Below are 20176 nucleotides of genomic sequence, written 5' to 3'. Positions count from 1 at the left end.
CGTAACAATATTTTTCATATGGTGGTGTAGTGGATATACCCATACCCATAATCTACTAAAAGTTTTAATGTCTTTCAAAAATAAAAAAATCCCCATACATCTGATATGATAATGTCACCATGGAACTTTTAACGTAGTTGAGGTGCTTTTAAGAAAAAACAAATAATAATAGGTGTTTTTGGATACTTGAACAAGTTTCGTATATGAACTCTAAACGAAATCTGAGTAGGTGCAGTTTATTTTTATCGGGTCGGGTGGGTTGAATAGTAGACTTGTCAAAGTCGGTTAGAAGTTTCTATTTACCTGGCAAGAAACGAAAATTGCAAGTTTCTCGTGCGACCGCCTTTATCGGAAATAACTATGCCCACACGTCACGACTTCGTTTTCCACCGTTCGATCATTATCCCATCCTTCGATCTCATCCGTCCATTAACACCATCGCTTCTATAAAACGCAGATTACGAGATGGTATAATTTGCATACCCCAACGAATATATATCTCGTCTTCGTTCTCCTAGAAATTTTAGATCTGCAATCTTTCGTTTCGCGTTTTGTTCAATCGACTTGCTATGGCGATAGATCTGTCGACGATCTACGGTTTAGTTCGATTTTTCTTGTGTTCTTATGGATCGAGTATGTTTTCCAGAAAACCGATGGAATCGATACGAGTTGTTGATTTATGTCTTTGATGTACTTTGATCGGCAGAGTTTGATTTTTTTCAACCGATGGATTCGATAGGAGGTGTTGATTTATGCCTTTGATTTACCTTTGATCGGCAGATGTTGATTTTTGGTCAACATGGATCTGTTGATCAACGTCTCAGATCTACAGTTTATGCTTTTGCTAGAGCGAATTAGGAGGTAAATTTATATTTCTCTCTCACATCTATTGGAGTCTGATTGTTATTGTTTTAAATTCGTTGAAAAATCTTGTTTTTTCTTTGTTTGATTCACCCTCTGGTAGAATTATACTACGTTCTTGGTGTTCTGTTCTTATAAATTGAGTTTTTGATTCTAATCATATTGTTCTATTGTTGCAGGTTCATTGGCGATTGGTGGTCCACGATGCTTCTCATGATTCGGTTGGATGTTTGTTAATCCCTTGATTTCGGATCATTGGAATCCTTGATACTTGTTATTCTCTTGATCAAGTTCGATTTGTATTGAGGAACTTGAATTTGATCCAGTGATCGGAACTTGAAGTATGGAGATTGACATCCAGGTTGGTATGTAGAGGTAGTAATATGTCTTTGTTTTGATTAGGGGATATGTATGTCCTAATTATATCCTGTTATTCGGCCTTTGCCATGATGGGTGCGCTCGCATGGCAGGCAACTATCCTAATAAAAATTAGTTTTTGTTTTTGAGGGGAGGTCGCACGGGGGTTTTGCCCGGGATCTCTCCTCTGGTGTGCGTCTCTCTTCTCTCTCTCTTGCTCTCTCTGGGTTTTTGTATGTTTGTTTTTACCTCGATACCGGTGCTCAGTTCCTCCCACTACAATTCGAATTCAAACTGCGCAACAACAATTATTCAGTGAACAACATTTATATAATGTTTAGCCGATGATTATCACCAAAGGTACTTCCAATTTAATTGCTTTTCATTTTTTCAGAAATCAATAGTCGTTAATTCCGTCTCTATTGCAAAAAAATTTAAGCATATTAATAATTTGGGTTTATTTATATATGTATAAATAGTTACGATTATACTACAAATCATTTTCACAATTGATTTGCGCTATTTGGAGGCAATTTTCTTTAATAGACTTCATGCCCGATGGTTAAAAGACGAATGTTTTATTTTACCAGATGTTTTATTACCATCGTCCCGCTGAAATTCCAACTTTATCGGGTTTAGGAAAAAACCAAGTTGTCTACATTAATCCAATAGTCGCATGACGGGACCATTAGATATAAAAAAAAGATTATGAGCACCTATTGAGATTTTATCCTAAAATATCCATTCAATACAGGCAAAGTAGACTTAAAAGAGCTTTCGTACAAATCTTTGGGATGTCGCCAATGCATTTTAATTTGTTAATAGCCAAAAAGAATGTCGACACTCGTTAAAATATGTTGGTACCCTTAGTGAATTCATATTATTGTTCTTATTCGTTATTAAATTTGGTTACTTATTCATAATTTGAGTTGGATATGGCTTTGACTTGTGGATTTATTACATTTTTAACATTTTAATGTAATCATATACTGGATGCTGAAAATTTGTTTGTAGCAGTGCCATCTGTGGGCTGAACTTGTATCGTTTGTTGAATTGAATCGATGTACGTTTTGTTCTACTATCCCTCTTTTGTGAGGTTTTTGGTTGGAACACAATGTAAAAAATTCAGATGATCTCGTTGTGTATTCTACTTATGGATTTTTGAAGACTGTGATTAAAGCTCTGTGGATTTCCAAGTTATATGCTGTTGTTATTTGTAACACAACCTTTGATGCTGTGCTGAGTTCATTTCTACAATTTTGTTTCCTGGTATGTTTTCGCCACAGCTGTGCTGTCATTTTTTCATTAGAATTATGTCATCATGTTGGTGATAACTGGCAGGTTCTCACTTGTCTATCTTTTCATGGTCCAAAGGAAGCAAAGTGCGTTAATGTAAAAGTGCAACAAAGATCATCTGGGCTGATATCAGTTTGAGGCTTTTCCAGTGTTGAATTTGTTGACCAAATCTTTGTGATTCAGTTGTTGCTAAGTAAAACATTGAAAGTTTTGTTGATCCGTCCTTGGCAACAGACAATTTCAGCGGAGTTACTAAATTTATTAAGCCTGTGTGTAAGAGGCAAATTTGGTCATATGATTCTTGAATGTTTGCATTAAGTTTTTAAACAGTCTGTTAGGTGTAAGTTCCTAATGGAGAAAGGTAAGGATGCTTTCTATTTGAGGTGCTACTGCTCATGCTGTCATGCAGTTATTTTCTTTAAGCTTGCTCTTTGATATCTTATATAATTGTCTGAAAAGTGAAAACCTTCTGTTTAAAAATTTTAAAATATCAAGGTTTTCACATGGCTGTTACTAGAAACCCAACACACGTTAATAAGTGTTTTTTGTATTTTGGTATTGTTGAATCTGGACACGGTTAATTTAGAAAAGAAAGTTTTACAAACGGAATTCAAACTGTTCAGCTATACGGCTATACCCATTTAAAGAATACTACAACATCTTTTGAGACAAATTTCATAGACTATTGCGAAACTTATGAGCTTAATAAGCTGGGAGTTATGCTGTTAGATCTGTAAGCTCTCAAATGGTAAAGAGCGCTCGGGATCAATTCCCCGAGAGGTTGGTGGTTCGAATCCATCCAGATCTGTCTTGACTTTAGGGAAAAATCTATAGTAATTTTAATGATTAAAAAAAATGAAACAAAAGTGATTTCTACAAAATATATATAGAAAAGAAATGAACTGTAGTTTTATATATCAATAAGTGTTGTACAAATCTAGTACGGGACTTTGAAAATAAATTTTTTTGAACATTCATCTCTACTTGTTTTGCGTGTACCTGATGACCTGATCTACTGCATGTTGATACCCTTCCATTTTTATGAAACAGTAAATGTACCTATCCAAATATTCTATATCACTATTCTTTTTCGGTTGGTATACAGTGAATTAGGCTTGAGGGAGTGAGGTGTGGCTGGAATGCCAAAGAGAGATGAAGAAGATGCTGTCCCCCACTCCCCGGGAGTCTTATTTGCAGGTACAGTCTTTTGCTGACTTAGCAAGTATGGTTGTGAAAAGCACTAAAAAATTTCAATGTCAACAACTGCCTTGAAACTCGCATACCTTTTCATTGACATCATCATACTGGGAAGTGTATCATATCATATCTGTTTAATTCGTATGGAACCATTGTCTGTCTAAAGCAAACCTCAACAGGGGATGTCAGAAACAGGAGATATTCAATAACTAATAGTGGCAAAATAGTAATTAAATCAAGGGTATCTATGAAAAAAAAAAATTGATGAACAGTTCCGCGGAGCTAGAGTGCACTCCGTGGAGCTACAATTTTTTTTTTTTTTTTTTTTTTTTTTTTTTCAGAAACACTTGATTTAATTACAATTTTGTCACTCCGCGGAGCTACAGTGAATTCCGCATAGCCCCTCAGAGCTCACCTCCACGGAAAACGTATCTATATGTGGAAATCCGATTTTGTGTGACTAAAATTTGAAATTCTCCACCAAATAATGTCCATTAGTGGCATAATCCCCCAATAAGAATTCCAAGAGCAAGAATCCAATGTGGATAACATCAAGGTAGGGTTGCTAATCTTCATTAATCATCTGTCATAGCTTAGTCACCAAACAATCAAATGGTACAAATGTAATGTGCATTCAAGAAGTAGGATAAAAAGTTATATAAATGGTTTCTTTGAATTTACAGCTTTAAACCTTTAGTCTACGTTAACATGTTATAGTTATATCCTTTACAATTTAAATTTATTTTATATCTTCACCAAAATTGTACCTACAATTTTGACAAAATTACACAAACTGTTTTCCTTCTCAGAAATTAAGAAATTGTTAACACTGGTGATTTGTGGTTTGGAAACGGGAAACTCAAACGCTTGAAATTGTTATATGCTTTGTTACTTCTGAAAGCTTGAAATCCCTTGTCAGACCATTGATAATGTTGTAAAGTTACTGGTTAATGGAAAATGGAAATTTTTTTAATCTTACTGTTAAAAATGGAAGTTTTGATGCTGATTACTCTTATGTGAAACAAGTGGATTTAAGCAAAGCTAAAAGGGTAGGTCAATGCAACAAGGCAGAAGAAATATAAGAAGGATGCAATCTTCGGTAAAATGCATCACTTTATAATTGCTTGCTGAAAATCGATTTTCATACACTCCATGCTCTATTGAAATTACATTTACTTGCTGAAAATTAGACTTGCATGCGATGCAATGATTTTAAGTTAATGTGCATTGAAAGATTGTTATGTTTTTTTAGTAAGTTATGTTTATAACATGATTTTCAGAATATATTGATATGAATACTCGATCAATAAAATAAAATTTATTATTTTTATAGTTTATATAATCTATCTTTATATATAACTTATATAAGTTATGGTGGGTGGTGATAGTAGTGGCGGTGATGTTGGTGGTAATGGCAATAAAGATATAAACGAACCGAGCGAACACGAACGAATGCTTGTTCGTGTTCATTTGTTTAAGTTAGCCGAACAAACGAATGAATAAACGAACGAGTTTTCTTGTTTATGCTTGTTCATTTAACAAATTAAATTGTTTATGTTCATTCGTTTATATTCGTGAACATGCTAAACAAACATAAACAAACGAATATAAATGAACAAAGATAAACAAACATAACCAAACCCATATAAACATATAATGTAATAATGTAATCAAACACAATTAAGCATATATCAACATAAAAAAGAACTTATATAAATGAACATAAACGAACGTTCACGAAAATAATCGAATGGATGAGATTATTGTTTATGTTGGTTCATTTAACTAAGCGAACAAAAATTTGTGTTCATATTCGTTCATTTATAAAATAAACGAACATAAACAAACTTCCCGCCGAACGATTCACGAATAGTTCGGTATTTACAACTCTAAGTGGCAGTAGTGTTGATGATGTTAGAGGGTAATATTGTAATCTTGCACTATATTTAATTTGTTTTATATGGAATGAACTTTCTTCTTAAAAAGTTTTTTCATTTAGAAATCCAATTCTATGACAAAAATTAAACCAAAGTTTTTTTATTTGTTTGTTTGTTTTCTTTTTACGCAATAGGTCATTAAACTTACAACTTATCTCTCTATTAAGTCATATTCGTGAGATTTTGGGCGTGTTTGGCAAAAGTAGTTGTTAGCTGGAAGCGGGTAGCGGTTAGCTGGTAGCGGGTAATTGGTAGCGTATAGCTGGTAGCAGGAAGTTGTAGCTTTTATTTGTTATATGAATGTTTGGCAAAAGTAGCTGGAAACTTTTGAAATATATAAAATTACATAAAAAGACAATTGATTAAAAATAAATTAATATATAAATATATTTTTAAGGGTAATTATGGAATTTGATTTCAAAAGCTTAGGAGCGTTTTGTTAAACGTTACATGAAGTAGTTTTTAGAATCGGAGCGTTTTATTAAAACTAAAAGCTAAACGCTCGTACTGCAAACAAAGTTTTTTGTTTAAACTAGAGCGTTTTATCAAAAGCTAAAAGCTAGAAGCTCGCAAACGCTTCCAAAAGCTCTGTGCCAAACACGCCGGCGTGTTTGGCAAAAGTAGCTGTTAGCTGGAAGCGGGGAGCGGTTAGCCGGTAGCGTGTAGCTGGTAGCTGGTAGCAGGAAACTGTAGCTTTTATTTGTTATATGAATGTTTGATAAAAGTAGCTTGAAGCTTTTGAAATATATAAAATAACATAAAAGGACAATTGATTAAAAATAAATAAATATATAAATATATTTTTAAGGGTAATTATGGAAATTGATTTCAAAAGCTCGGGAACAAATCCTCCTTTGACTAGTTATACTAAGTTACACAAATGGTCTTTATGGTTTAATTTTTTTTTCATGGTTGGTCCCTTACCAACACTATTCATCATCGACACCATTACCATTCACTTTCGACAACCACCACAATTTATCTCAGGCAAGTCTTAATCTTTTGATTCTCTCTATCTGTTTCTCGTTCTCTATTTCTCTCTACAAACTACTTTTGGAAGTTAATGTTGATCATAAAGATTGAACTCGTGCCAATGACGACCTCTTACCCTCTAATTGACAACCCTCTACCGGCAACACATGAATTTTTCCTTAACAGGTTTACAACGAGTCACACAACTGCAACCATGTAGTTGGATTCCCATCATCTCTCCAGATTCCACCCTTCTAGTTATATACAAAAACCACCACCACTACCGTCGAAAATCATTTATTGCAACTACACATACTATAGATGAACGATGACGGATTTGAGACCTTCCGGTAGCGGGGGCGGAGGAAGAGGTGGTGGATGGGTTATAACCATATATGTGACATCCCCATTTTCACGGCCTGAAAAGACCGATTTTGTTTATGCTTTATAAAAATCAGAGTTATTCTTTTAATAAAAATGTTGCGGAATTCGTTCCTAGAAAAACACGATAAATACGTTATTAAAACATTTTCGAAGAAATGTATTTTATTCATTTTAAAACGTTTGGGATGTCATCGTCAATACATGAACATAAGCATAAACAGAACTTACATTTATTTACACTAGTGATCTACATCTCTTTAATCTCTCAGTATAATGTGACTTCATATCAACACCTGTGATATAAATAAACTGAATGGGTCAGGTTGGGAAATCTGGTGAGTACATAGGGTTTTCAACCCACAATAATATAATTATTATGTTTAAAAAATCAAACAATCAACCCAATTACCCATCCCCATTATCTTATTTACTCTTAAGGATTTATCCTAAGAGTCATCTATTATGCATTCGTTTATTCCGAAGTCCCTTACTTCCAGGGTTATAGGACTGGCACTAAATCCATAGCTACCAATGTTCGTTCATAAAGCACTAATTCCATAGCTGCTATAGTCTATTCATCGGGTACTAAATCCATAGCTACCAGTGTTTATCTAATAGGTACTAAGTCCATAGCTACCAATTCCTTAACAGGTACTAAATCCATAGCTACCGGTGTTTGTCCAATAGGCACTAAGTCCATAGCTGCCGATGTTTATTAGTTAGGCACTAAGTCTATAGCTGCCAATGTTTACTCACATCATCTTTTATCTCTCATCATTTATCTACCCGTATCATACCCAACATATTCGTGTATATAAAATATGTATACAATTTAAATCATCTAAAACATGTATAAAAACGTTCATCCAACATAGACAACAAATATATAGATAATATGCACACATAGCATGTAGTTTATATAAAATACTTCATATCTATGTGTAAGATGAAAGTAACTATGTGTTGGATTAGTGTGTAAGTCCATAACTATTTTGGTATGTACTTGACCCGATGGTGCATGGTCCTTTTGGGTTGCCTTCACCAAAGCAACTTGATTGGAGAAATAAATAAAGAGAGAGAGGTTATTGTGATTTATTAATATGTTATAAGAATAATATATTAAAGGAGAAATCATATTTGCTTAATTAATATTGGTCAATAATTAATTAGGAATTAATTTTGTGATCAAGTGTAATTAATTAAACTAGAGGGGCTGAATTGTAATTATGTGATAGTTACAAAATATGGTAATGGTTATCCTAAATATGGGTTGAACGAATTCAAGGAGATAAGGATCCTTGAAATCGTCCAAAGGATAAAGGATAAGGGTTTTCAAGGCTTATCTTATGGTTGCTTTGTGGATAAGCAACTAGATAAGGATAATGGCTGAAACCCTATCTCTACACCTATATAAAGACCCTAAGGCCTTAGAATTCGTGTACTTGTTCCCAAGAAGTCCTAAGGATGAATTCTAACCTCTCTCCTCTCTCTTTATACCTTCTCCATTTGCTCTTGGTGTTTGTAAGTCATTAGAGGAGTGACACTTGTGACTCTAAGCATTCCAAAGTCAATTCAAGGTGGAATTAGGATTGTTATTGCTATATAACAATCAAGGTATGTTGTTAAACCCATTCATATGTTAATATCGATTTCATATACTAGAATTAGGGTTTATAGTCTTGGATTCAAAGCATGTACAATAGAGAAACCTAGATCCAAGCATTAGGGTTTGTATGAGCACATAGGATGTCTTATGACTAAAACCCAGCAGTGGTATCAGAGCCATTGGTTTGGTTTCAATTGTATGAACTTGATATATTAGGGTTTATTGCGAATAAACCCTAAGAGGCTAGGGTTTTTCGAGATTAGGGTTTGCAAACCCTAATTTGCAAGAGTTTGAATAAGATCTTCAAATCCTTTCCTTAAACCCTTAAATTTCGAAATCTAGGGTTTGTTATAATCCTTTGTTTTTCGAAATTTGCCTCCTCCCCAAGATAAGATCCTAATTTTTAGGGATTTGGATTATCCCATATCTTGTAATTATCCTCTAATTGTTATATATGGTAATTCAAGATCTTGCATTATCCATCCATATTTTCGAAATCTATATAGATATTTAAGGGATTAGGATAACTTAAATGTATAAATGGTAATTATCCTCATTATTTAGATAATCCCTTATGATTTAATAATTAAATTAATAGTCTAATTTAAGATAATTATTAAATCAAGAGTTTTAATATTTAAAATTTTAAATTTAAATGTCATAAATTCGAAATTTTAAGATAGATTAAAACTAAATTGTTTTGAAATGTTTCAAAACTTGCCCTCAAGTTTTTGAAATTTAAAAGTTGATTAGGAATGTTAAATTCTAAAACCCTAGTTTTGAAAAGTTCAAATACACCCTTATGGTTTTATTAATTAATTAAGGAGTATAATTAAAAGAGATTTAATAAATCCATAAAAGTTTAGGTTAACCATTTAATTGAATTAAAAGTGTAATTGTTAAAGTTAACCACATAGTATTTTAAAAGTATAAAATGCACCCTATAATATATATATAACATTAAAAGTCTAACATTATGTATATGTATGAGTAAAAGTCAGTCTTACCGTTAGTAGGCCTCATTCACGAAGCTGGTCTATAAGGGGTGTTTAAGGAAATTGCCTATAAAATGGCGATTGGATGGGTATCCACTCTTACCAACCGCACTCTTGACTAGTGTAGGGTCGTTAGCCGAATGGGTAGGATAGGACGAAACCTTCCATTATAAGTATAATGAAATACAAAGTAACTAAATGTTTTTCTAATTCCCAATCTTAGTTACTTAGGCAAAAGTGAATTGATGCAATTCATGAAAATTACACTTTGTGCCCTTGCGAAGACGTTAGTGGAGCGTGTGTGGTTTACCGGCACACTAAATGGTTCTAAGCAAAGGTTGCAAAAGGTGACTCAATGTTTGTCATAGTTCGGTGGAGCGTGTGTGGTTTACCGGCACATCGAATGGGTGATTGTAACATGTGAGGGCACCATGTAAGTTTTCATGGTTATTCACACCCGCTTTGTGATCCTCGGCATCCCAGTCACAAACTAGAGGGGCATATCGAGATTTAAACATGCCATTGAAAGTTCAATGAATCTCAAAGGATCTAGGAGTTTTCATAGATTTAAAACTTAAATTTCTTTTTCGTTTTTCATGGTGGAAATTAGTGAATCGTCATTCACTTACCTTTAAATGTTCTGCAATTAGGGTTACGGCATCCTTCTCCCGCGTTGTAGAATATTGTGTTGGGTCCTAGCCTTAGTATTTCATTTGGGTGATTTACTAAGGACTCAATCTATCAACTAACATGAATTCATTTCTCCCGTTTTGTAGATGTCAAAGTTCGACAACTATGGTCTTCCCAAATCCCGTGGAACAAGCATTCCACATGAAGATGATATTCCACGATTCGATCGAGGAACAAGAAATCATGCTTCACTTCCTCCTCCTCCTCCTATTATTCTCCCTAACCCACAAGTTCGAAGGCTTGAAAAGTTCAAGCTCACTCAAGCCCTTTTGGCAAGTAAACATAAAGAAGGAAAGTCCGTGTGTGCACACGTCCTAGGGATGAAGTCACACATTGATAGGTTAAGAATGTTGGGATCCGTTGTATGTGAGGAAATGGCTGTTGATTGGGTTCTTTAGTCACTTCCCAAGTCATATAGTGAGTTCGTAAGAGAGTACTATATGATGAACTACGACGTGACCCTTATAGATCTCACCTATATGCTTATTGCTGCTGAATCAGCAATGATTTGGCGCAATAGAAAAGCAAAGTTGATTGATGAATCTGCCTTCGAGACCTCTGTGGATATAGACAATGGCAACGAAAGACATGCAATGATCGAAAAGTTTGATCATAAGAGAAAGGCGATGTCTGAAGTAGTTCCATGTCCTATTCCAAAAGAGTCGATTTTCTTTTATTGCCAAGAGAAGGGGCATTGGAGATGAAGCTGCCCTATTTACCTAAGAGATCTAAGAGATGGGAGAGTCGAAACGTATGGCTCTAATTTAGGTAAAATCCATTGACTAACTCTTTTAGGCTTCTATTCTAGATTCTTAATACATAATGTGATGAGATTACAATTGATGTTTTGTAGGATCGAAGAAAAGAAAGGAAGCTTAAGGGAAGAAGTGAGCAGAATCTAACCGTAAAGGAATGGATCGCGTTTCTCGAAGATTAGATTCTTGAGCTATTACTTAGAGTTAGAATTAGATTGCTAAGAAAGATGTATTAGCATAAGTTTTTCAATGAGTTGCATTGTAAGGACAAATTTTTCCGCAATAAAATAAATTTTGATTTTAAATTTTATTTATTTATCCTTACAATGGCGTGTATGAAAAATTGATGTTAAAATGTTTCTATTATTAGCAATAATGGATTTGGTTCTTATCATGTTATTTATGGAAAGTTGACAATTTACCAAATAGGGAGAGTTTCTCATCGCCCAAGTTTCAATTGGACAGAAACTTGGAATCATGCAACGTGGATGCACGATGAATGAGAAATTTTGTATTTGGAAATTAGACTAATTCATTGACAAAGTGTCAAGTGAAGGACTAGGAGATCGAGTACACAAAGTTGTGTGTTGATCAAAGTCCACCATAAGAGTAACGAGATATTCATCATGATTTACTAAAGGTTTAGTAAATATGATTATACTTATAAGATTAAGTGTAATTCTGAATTGATTGAAAAAGTTTAAATCAATAGTAGAACGAATAACAAGAATCAAGTAGGCAGAGAGATAAAAGTTTTTCCATTCTAAGAAGAAGGGAGAGTACCTTTTATGCTTTATGATAGGTCTTAATGATTAAGAACCATATCTCAATTGATCCTCTAAGTGAGTCTTGGTACAATTGTATGTCCAAGAAGAGGAATCAAAGATTGAAGAAATGGTCAAATCAAGAAGTCAATCATACTTCGTTCCAAAACAAGTCTTAGAGTTAAGATTGTGACAATGAGTGAAAAGTATTAAGAAGGTTTAAATCATTCATTAAATGTGGTAAGTTGTGATGTCTTAGATAAGACAAAGACCAATTAGAACCAATTTATGAAGAGTTTTGATAAAAGCTACACTAACTCTTGAATATTTGTTTGTCAAGAAATGTTTTGACAAGAGAATCTTATATGTCAAGGAGTTAGTGGGAGTCTTAATGGTCTTGAAAGGTTTCAAGAACAAATCAAATAAACCTTATCGATCATCACTAGCACACGAGTTAAGGTTTACAACCTATCGTGATGACATTATTTTGATTCTGTGCCAATCCAATCGAGTTAATTATGCATGAGAGTTCTATGAGTTCTCATTTTGAACGCATAAAAGGAAAAGAACCTTAATCAATGAAAGGTACATTGATAGGAAAGGGTGAGCTGCTTAACTACTTGGAAGACATGGTGGGCAGCTGTGCTACCATAAGGCAAGAAATCAAGATTAAGAAAGTTCGGTCCATATGAGTTTGAATTTGTCGTAAACTTTGGTTTTAACAAATTCACATGGATAGGAACACATACACCGTTTAAATCTAAGTGTCATAAGATTTCCTCCTTCATGAAAATGATTGTGAGGAAATGCTTTCACTAAGAAAGATTTTAAGAAGATAGTGATTGTAAAATTGCATTCTCGAATTCGATTATGGTTATGGTATCCCTTTCCATGATTTGAATTGTGAGGTTTGGCAATTAGTCTTAAGTGTTTAGACACACATATGAACTATCTAAGGCAAAGGTGTATAAGTTCAAGAAGCCTTGATAAAAGATTATCAAAGCACTAAGTATTAGAAACATAAACTTAAGAAATTCAATAAGTATTGTTTTTCTGAAAGTTAAGATGTTTATGAATACATGTCGAAGCTAGTGGGAGCATAAGTGTTATGTTTTATAATAATCATCATGATAGTGGGAGCATAAATGTTATGATTGTATGATTATTAAGGCACGTATTGCAAAGTTGGCAATATTAATTATAGAAAACAAGAGTTATACTTTGCAAAGTTGTAACAGTTGAAATGTTGTTTTGCTATAATTAAGGGAGAGAATATTATGCTTCATTTCAAATCTAAAGGATTAGGTTGAGAAATGTTAATAAAATTTAGTCAAGGGTACATAGTGTGTTCTTAAAATTTCGATTGTGATTACGGCATTCCTCTTGACAATTCGAATTTTGAAAACATAGCAAATAAAACATTATGTGTCGTGTCCCATACGCTTCGGGTATAGGATCGATTGCAAATGCTTTAATGTTTGACCATTCTAAAATTTTCCAAATGTATAGCGCATTTAGAGGGAAAAGGGACTAGAATCAGTTTTGACTAAAATAATTAAACAACTATCAAAGGACAATTCAAAGTTCAACGAGAATTGGTCGCTTGTAAGTAGTTGGAAGTATAGTATTGGAAATTATGGAAATGTTTCCATATTGGATGGATCATATCGACATCATTACAAATAGAAAAGATTCTATTAAGAATAAGTTGTCATGAGGAAAATATGGAAGCGTGTTCATATTAGGAAGTAAATATTGAAAATCTATGTCTAGATTAGAAACTATTATGCAAAAGGATGTTCAAAGGAATGTACTTTGAGTGAGATACATCATATCTAAGGAATTTTCTTGTAACAATCTCTGATAGAGGACTTTGTAATATCATTGGCAATAGTCTTTGTGACTTTGGTACAGTGACATTACGAAAGGATCGTTGCATAAAGTGTTAGAATCTAGCATATTCTATAAGTAGCAAGAATTTGATATTCTTACACTTATGAAAAAGGATTTGGAGTTGTACAATGAGAATGATTGGAAATGTGTTCAATTTGTCTATTTCACAAAAGTAAGAACCATAGGTAAACATTGTGTGCATGCTAGGAGCATGGGACAAGTGTAATAATTCAAGTAAGTAGTTGATTACCCGAAACAACAAATAATGAGTAATCGATATGGTGATAAATAAAAGGTGTTTTATTTATACTCAAAGGTTTGAGGCCATTGGGATTAGTATTATTCTTGTGTTTCACTTTGCATGTTTTGACTTCCAGAATAATTGAATTTATTAAGAATAATCGAATTATTCGAACAGGGGCCACAGTCATTCATATGTTGGAAGTAGATATGAATAAAGATTGTTGTGAATTGGTGTGTGGATTGTCTAAAAGAGTATTAGACATAAGCAAATGTTTGCTGCAACGTTCATGAGTGCTTATGAATATAAATTTGAGCATTGGATTAAACCCACGCTCACTTGGATCACTCCATGAATTGTATCATGAGTGATTGGTGAGACGATAACATCTTATATTCTTGAAACCGAGAGGTGTGAGTTGTATCTTGCAAATCAGTTGCACATTGATAATATGTAAACGCACTAGTAACTTGGTGTTATAAAACATATTGTTGTGTGTGATTTGGCGAGTAAGTGCAAGCGAGCATTGTATCAAAGTTTATCCATTCCTTTTATTCAAAGTAGAATAAAAGCGATATATTTGGGCCCCTCGATGGTTTAGTGATGACAAACGTAAATGCTCGGCCGGGCTAGGGCTAATTTGATTTGTTCAATTAGTCTGTTGTCATAAATCGGAAATCGAGAAGTAGTACAAAGAGAATGATTTGAAATCATATCTCATACGATATCTAGAATGGAGGAATATATGATCCCTTATCTAAGGACACGAGTATCTGATAGGATCAGAGTTGACAGCGGCTTTGGAAAGCTACGATAGCAGATCAGGATCTGAATTCATACACATAATAGTTATTAGACTTATCCAAGTGGGAGACTGTTGGATTAGTGTCTAAGTCCATAACTATTTTGGTATGTACTTGACCCGATGGTGCATGGTCCTTTTGGGTTGCCTTCACCAAAGCAACTTGATTGGAGAAATAAATAAAGAGAGAGAGGTTATTATGATTTATTAATATGTTATAAGAATAATATATTAAAGGAGAAATCATATTTGTTTAATTAATATTGGTCAATAATTAATTAGGAATTAATTTTGTGATCAAGTGTAATTAATTAAACTAGAGGGGCTGAATTGTAATTATGTGATAGTTACAAAATATGGTAATGGTTATCCTAAATATGGGTTGAACGAATTCAAGGAGATAAGGATCCTTGAAATCGTCCAAAGGATAAAGGATAAGGGTTTTCAAGGCTTATCTTATGGTTGCTTTGTGGATAAGCAACTAGATAAGGATAATGACTGAAACCATATCTCTACACCTATATAAAGACCCTAAGGCCTTAGAATTCGTGTACTTGTTCCCAAGAAGTCCTAAGGACGAATTCTAACCTCTCTCCTCTCTCTTTATACCTTCTCCATTTGCTCTTGGTGTTTGTAAGTCATTAGAGGAGTGACACTTGTGACTCTAAGCATTCCAAAGTCAATTCAAGGTGGAATTAGGATTGTTATTGCTATATAACAATCAAGGTATGTTGTTAAACCCATTCATATGTTAATATCGATTTCATATACTAGAATTAGGGTTTATAGTCTTGGATTCAAAGCATGTACAATAGAGAAACCTAGATCCAAGCATTAGGGTTTGTATGAGCACATAGGATGTCTTATGACTAAAACCCATCACTATGCACTCACTTGAAAAGGTGGTGATTCCGAACTCATACAACGTTTCACTTCTTGAAAAAAAATAATCTCCTTCGACGAAACCTAGTATTATTACCACTAGAGTTTAGTCTATTATTCACCGAGACTAATTAATAGTATAGCTACTATTACTATTATATAACCGTTAAATAATACTTATATAACCCATAATAATAGCCCAATTACTTATTATATGTTCTTAATAACGTTAATATAATTAAATAAAAACTATATTAAAAATAGCGTAGGCGTAGCTCACTTACAGCGGGTTTTATAGAAAACCAGGCTTTGCTTGGAGTAGCATTCGCGTGCGGAAAAACTCTTCTTCTCAGAGCCGTCGAGCACTTAGGGGCATCCGCCTCGTGCTAGGGAGGTTCCCTAGGCTTTTCGGGGCTAGAGAAAGGTTCTAGAGAGAGAGAGAGTAAAGAGAAGAAAGAATGAGAAAGGTGTGAAGAAAATGAGGCTGGGAGAGGTTCTATTTATAGGGTGAAAATGGTTGAACTTGGTGCGACATGTCACCATCTAGTGGCAAGACATGGGGAGAAAACAATGGCCAAGATTGTGCCACATCACCAATTTTCGCACAACACACTTCCAACTTCTAAAATCCAGAACTTTCACATACGACCTCCGTTTTTGACGTTCTTTATATCCACGCGTAGGTAAAAATAATATCTACAAATTTCATTTTGACTCCATCGGCTAATTCTCGACCGATCTTAAATTTAACAGTACGAGGCGTTTAGACTGTTAAATGACCACGAAGAATTCGTAACTCTTTCATACGGACTCTGTTTTCGTCTGTCTTTTTACTATTAAGTTCCTACTAATGAGATCTTCTACTCTCATTTAATTCGCGTAAGCCAAAAACCGCTCGAACTATAATTCGAGTTTCGGGTCGTGCACTGCTAAGCCGAATCTTAGAAAAATTATAACTTTTTTCATACGAAGTCAGATTTGGGCGTTCTTTTTATGGATTTTCTCGGTTTAACATATGATACGAATTTTGTTTAGACCACTAAGGCTAAAAAGTCCTCTATTGTAAAATCACTATTTACGCTTCCCGGTGTCGTGTCGGTTCCGTCGCGAAACTTCGACGGGTCATAACTTCTTCGTTATAACTCCGATTTCGACGCTCTTTATATGTACGGAAACCTTGTGACATATTCTACAACTTGGTTATGATTATTTATTCTAAATAATCTTTTGTCAAAAAGTCATTTTCGACCCCTATTACCTCTAAATTGACTAGCCCGGATCTACGGGCATTACAATATAAGAGATCGTCGTCATCTTCATTATCACCGGGTTGTTGATGAGACATCATCCAAGCAAGCCTTTCTGCCGCTACCTTGGTGTTTTATGTCCTCTTCACAATCGATCATGAGTGTCGGTGGATCATCGGAGATGTTAAACCATAGAGACCTTTCGTGTAATTTAGTATGGCTAGTTAACGAATGATCTACTAAAAAACCAACGAAAATGATTTAATAAACCTCTAAGTTGTAAATTTAATAACTTGTTATATAGAAAAAAAACCTTTAATAACTAAATCGAACCAATGACCTGGCTTTAAGTACATTTTCTTCTTAAAATTCCTATGAACAATTCAAAATCCTGAGCGCTTTTGGATACTTGAACAAGCTTAATGTATAAAGTATACTAAACTGCACAAATGGTCCCTGTGGTTTGCTGAAAATTGCCACTTTGGTCAAAAAAGGTTTGAACTAGCACCACAGGTCCAAAGTTTTCATTTTATTGTGAGTTTGGTTCGATTTTGTTTGAACTTTTTTATAAAGATGATTTTGCCCCTGATTATTTAATATTTTAATTTTCTTTTATTACAACAATTAAAAAGAATTAAAAATAAAAGAAACAAGAAAATAATCTCTCTCTCTCTCTCTCTCTCTTTCTCTCTCTCTCTCTCTCTCTCTCTCACCTATCTTCTTCTTCCTCAAGAACGCTGAAGAATATCTTCCACCACCGCCAACATTCGACCGTCATCCTCCACCACCATTGTTTGACCACCGTCCGCTACAACCACAATTTACCATATCCATCTCCACCTAAATGAAATCAGATTAACACACACACACAAAATCAGATCAGATGAATACACACACATAAAAATGAAATGTGATGAGCAAACATAGTTCAACACAAACATCCATCGATTTTTCAACAGATACAACACAAACACACACACACATACATATTAAACAAACACACAAACTCGAACAAGACAAACGAGAGATTAAACACACATACACACAAAACACCACAACAGATCTGAATAGCTAGGGTTTCAAAAATCAGCGCCAAACCTTCATCGATGTAAGATCTGAGAAGGGTTCGTAAAGAGGTGGTGGTCGCCACACCTCAGTCGATTAGGTTAAGTCTAGCGCCGCCATTACTATGGTTTCAACTCGCCACCATTACAAACCCTAACCTGTTACAGATTCGTTTCAGAGATGGGGGCGACAAGGAGAAACACGATGGTTGGATAGATCTACACTGAGAATGGCGACGAGGAGGGAACAAGTCTAAACCCTAGCCGTTGCCGCCTTCGACCCCCTACTAGATCTTGATTCGTTATGGTTGTTAACGATGACCGGGTCATAAAGTTTCATGTTAGGGCTTCTTTAACAGGAGGAAGAGGAGGAGGAGATCATCGTCTAAGGATGAGATTAGAGACCCATTACTCGATCTGATTTCATCTTCTTAAATGTTTTCATTAGAAAATCCTTCATTAGATCTGATTTCATGTATGTTTTCTTGAGTGTGCGTGTTTGGAGAATAAACTTAAAAAATATGGAGTGTTTGTGTATGTGTTCATGAATATGAATATGTGTTCCTGAGTTTCAATGTGTGTTCTTGAGTGTTTTGTATTTACACTCACACAGAGAGAGAGAATTTTTTATTAATTTTTTTAAGAGAGAGAGAAAGGGGGTAAATTTTTATTAATTTTTTTAAGAGAGAGAGAAAGGGGGTAAATTTTTATTAATTTTTTAATCATAAAAATATATAAATAAATAAATAAACTGAAAAAACAAAAAAGAAGGGTAAAATCATCATTTCAAAAAAATTTAAATTAAATTGAACAAAACTCACAATAAAATGAAAACTTTGAACCTGTGGTGCTAATTCAAACTTTTTTTGGATAAAAATAACAATTTTCAACAAACCGCAAAACCATATGTGCAGTGTAATCAATAAAATATAAACTCGGATTTGCCAAATCCGAGTCGGTGTAGTTGTTTTTTACCGGGTCGGGTGGATTGAACCGTAGGTTTCTCAAAAAGTCGGTTAAAAGTTTCTACTTACCAAGAATGGCAAGTTTCTCGTGCAAGCTCCTTTATCGGAAATAACTATGCGCACACGTCACGACTTAATTTATCATCGTTCGATCTCATCCGTTCCTCACCACCCTCGCTTCTATAAAACGCAGATTACGAGAAGATATAATTTCCATACGTCTAGAAATTTCCTGACTGTTTTCTATCGTTTGGCGTGATGGATCTGTCGACGATTTACAGTTTGATCCGATTTTTCTTGTTTTTCTATAAATCGATTATTTTTTACGGAAAACCGATGGTTTCGATACGAGTTGTTGATTTATGCCCTTGATGTACCCTTGTCCGGCAGAGATTGATTTGTTCAGCATGGGTCTGTTGATTAACGTATCAGATCTACAGTTTACGCTTGCTTAAACGAATCGGAACGTAAGGTTATATCTCTCTATCTGTCTGATTATCATTGTTTTAAGTCCCTTGAAGATTCACTCTAATTAGTCCATGTCCATCCGTTAATTGGTAGAAGTATATTGATGTTTGGGTGTTCTATTCATATAAAGCTAGTTTCTAATTTTGTAGGTTGTCTGGCGATTGGTAGCATTCTATGATGTTCATAATGATTCGGGTGGATGAGTTTGAATCCTTCGATTCCGTTAATCGGATCATCCGAATCCGTGTTACTAGTTTTTCTATTGATCACGATTGATTTGTAATGCTAAACTTGAATTTGATCTATTGATCGGAACTCGAAGTATGGAGATTGACATCGAGGTTTGTATGTAGAGGTAGAAATCAGTCTTGTTTTGATTAGGGGATCATGTATGTCCTCATTACATCCTGTTATTCGGCCTTTGCCATGATGGGTGCGCTCGCATGGCAGGCTACCAATCCTAATAAAAGATCGATTTTTGTTTTTGAGGGGAGGTCGCACGGGGTTTCCCGGGATCTCTCCTCTGGTGTGCCCTGTTTCTGCGTGTTGTTTGTGTTCAAAACCAGTTCACTTCATTTCAAATTCGAACAGCTGCATCAACAACAATTATCTAGTGAACAACATCATCTAGATAAAGTTTAGCTGACTATCACAATAAGGTACTTCTCGTTTAACTGCTTTTCATCGATCTAGACATTGTTAGACATTAAATCCATCCAAATTATGTCTCTCAAATTATGACAACCTTTCTGATAAATGTCTTGAGGCATCCTATTCCTATGGCTTTTGATTTTGTGGAT

The 20176-nt window shown here is 34.5% G+C and overlaps 2 long non-coding RNA genes across 3 annotated transcripts; both read left to right on the top strand.

Annotated features, from left to right (window-relative positions):
- Positions 1 to 463: 463 nt before the first annotated feature.
- Positions 464 to 2936, top strand: LOC145043705 (uncharacterized). Of its 2 annotated transcripts, XR_013681129.1 has the most exons (4): positions 464 to 861; positions 1041 to 1578; positions 2236 to 2487; positions 2560 to 2936. It is a non-coding gene; the product is annotated as an uncharacterized LOC145043705 (long non-coding RNA). The 2 variants fall into 2 exon arrangements; XR_013681128.1 differs by having other exon boundaries at positions 1041 to 2487.
- Positions 2937 to 19014: 16078 nt separating this feature from the next.
- LOC145043704 (uncharacterized) lies at positions 19015 to 19756 on the top strand. Its single transcript, XR_013681127.1, has 2 exons — positions 19015 to 19380; positions 19526 to 19756. It is a non-coding gene; the product is annotated as an uncharacterized LOC145043704 (long non-coding RNA).
- Positions 19757 to 20176: the final 420 nt, after the last annotated feature.

Source organism: Lactuca saligna, chromosome 4 (genome assembly GCF_052625555.1).
Source record: "Lactuca saligna cultivar CGN05327 chromosome 4, ASM5262555v1, whole genome shotgun sequence".
NCBI lineage: Eukaryota > Viridiplantae > Streptophyta > Magnoliopsida > Asterales > Asteraceae > Lactuca > Lactuca saligna.
Note: the sequence above shows the minus strand (reverse complement) of the source record. Positions and strands in the feature narration are given on the sequence as shown.